Source organism: Morone saxatilis, unplaced genomic scaffold (genome assembly GCF_004916995.1).
Source record: "Morone saxatilis isolate NCDOM2014 unplaced genomic scaffold, NCSU_SB_2.0 Contig7, whole genome shotgun sequence".
In the NCBI taxonomy this organism is placed as follows: domain Eukaryota; kingdom Metazoa; phylum Chordata; class Actinopteri; family Moronidae; genus Morone; species Morone saxatilis.
In genome coordinates this window covers 8,437,595-8,439,997 of record NW_023340246.1, presented here as the reverse complement: position 1 = coordinate 8,439,997, position 2,403 = coordinate 8,437,595, and positions in this window count along the sequence as shown.

The window sequence follows — 2,403 nt, the reverse complement described above, 5'->3', positions numbered from 1 at the left end:
GAAAATATGTAATAAATAAGCCATAAGCAAATCAAGATCAAGCCCATTTTGAGTTATTTGTGAAAGAAAGCCGTAACAGTGAAGTGTATATTAGTATATCACCTATAAAAATAAAAAAAACACCAAAATATGTCATAAAGGAAGTTACCATATATGGTTCATCGCCCGATAAAGGGTAAATATATTATCTCAGGTTTTTCCTATATACTGCATCTTTAATCTTTGTTGTGTTGCTTATCTTATTTGCTTGCCAAATATCTTTTTTTCTGGTTTTGTAGCTTTGTAATGATAATGGCACGTTATGCTTGACTGTGTCAGTGGTTGACGATGAGGGAGAAAGAAAAGAAAAATATATGTTTTTTCATGCAAATATCTTTTTATCTTTGCAAATGAATTTCTGACATAAATCATGCATATTAAACTTTCTCGCTATCTAACATTTTGGTTTACTACCTCAAAAGTGGAAATTCCACTACTTAATGAGGCATAGTATCACTGGGAATTTTTTTAGCTCCCGCAATCCCTTTGGTGCTTTTCTTTTAAAACACCACAACGCTTCTAAAGTATGTTTTTAGTGCCATGGTTCACCGCAATGAAACACTACAGAGCCTTCCTCGCTCATTCTGCTCTGCTCTTATCAAAACAGCTGCTGTGGACCTCATTTCAAAGGGCAAAGAATTTGGGCATTAATTATCTTTTGTATTTCTTTTTTCATGAGCAGCTGTGGCGGGATCATAAGTGAGATATTAGGCTGTCTGTGAGTCACTATATATGAAAGGAACAACACTAATAGGTCACTGGGACAGATGTTACAAGGTTTAGTTTTTAACTTCTATAATTCATAACAGTGGTAGTCAGGGGCAGTCATGAAAAAAGTGGCTAAAAGTGATTTGGTATCCCTAATTGATAATTACATGCTTGTGATATGTGGAATAGTTGATTACAATTAAATACAGATGAGCTGCTGATTATGATTTGTTTGATTAATCACATCAAATGATGTAATTAAAACTGTAATAATTGCTGTGGTGATAAATAGTAGCTCAAGTGTAATAGAGCAGCAATTGATGCAACAAACTATAACAGCAGAATACATAGCATTGATATAACAACAAAAGGGGGATATACAGCATCTTTGTTGAGCAATGTATTCACCGGCAGTTTGCTGTTTGCAGATCAGATTTACAAATCTACAGTGCTCTGTACAAAATATGCACAGGGTGCAAATGTGCTGTGTTGGCTCCCAACATTAGATTTAGTAGGAAGTTTACATAAATAGATCTAGATAATGTTTTTTGCAGTTACAACAGATTCTAAACTGCTTTTTCTTAAAGGGTAAGTCTGAAAAACAAACAAATAAAAAGCCACTCAGGGCAATTACACAGTCTCACATATGTTACCTGTCTTGCTGGTATAGCTGCATAGCAAATATTAAAAGCACTGTCATAAAACTGACTGAGTGACCTCCCTTTATAAATTCATGTTTTGCAATAAAGACAAAAAGGGAGAAAAAAAAAGTTACAACCTTTAAAGCACAAGGCTGTGGACTTGAGGCAACTTTTGTGCGCAGAGTGGGATTGTAGCATATTTTCTGTAATGCATGCATATGACATTTTGTATTCCCTGGTTTATTAGTCTTTATGACAGTATTGCACCAGCTTCCCATCAAGAACTGCTTCTAGTTTCTGAGAAAAAGAATTAGATAATTCAATCTCCCCTTTATGAATTAAACATTCACTGAGGCATAACAAGCTGTATGTTTTCAGAATGTGCCTACAATGCACAAAGGCCATATTAAAATGATATGCATTATGCTTAATGTACACCTTATTCTATACGTGAATCTCTTTAAAAGTCAAACAGTCATGTAGAATGTGTAAAACATTTGCATATTTTGTACTTTCATGATTTACTTTTGCAACCTTGAAAGAAGTTACAACTTACTTTTATGGTAATCTCTCCCACTTGCAGACATCTTAGGGGGAAAGTCACATGCACTCAGGTGCACACTCATGCGCGCTCACAAACAAACACACACATGAGTTCTGACTGACAGCAGAGAGGTTATGAATCTAGGCACCGAAGGAAGTGTGCCTATTTTTTACTCCTGCAGGGTAGAAAGAGGGAATGATGAAAGGAGAGTCGTGTACCTGTGGGAGGTCAATATCGACACAACCCCAGCTCAGAAAATGACTGGCCTGAGGAGCCGAGTAGTTGTTCAGGGAGAGGCCAGATTGAGTACATGGCAGCACTGTAACAGTAATACTGTTCCAAGCCTGAAGGCTCTTGGTCACTGCCATCACTCCTCCAATGATCCCTGCTGAAGGTGGTTTGCTGTATCATGGGGAAGCAGAAATGTAACTATGATAGCTGTTTACAGATTTGAGTTGGGGACAGATACAG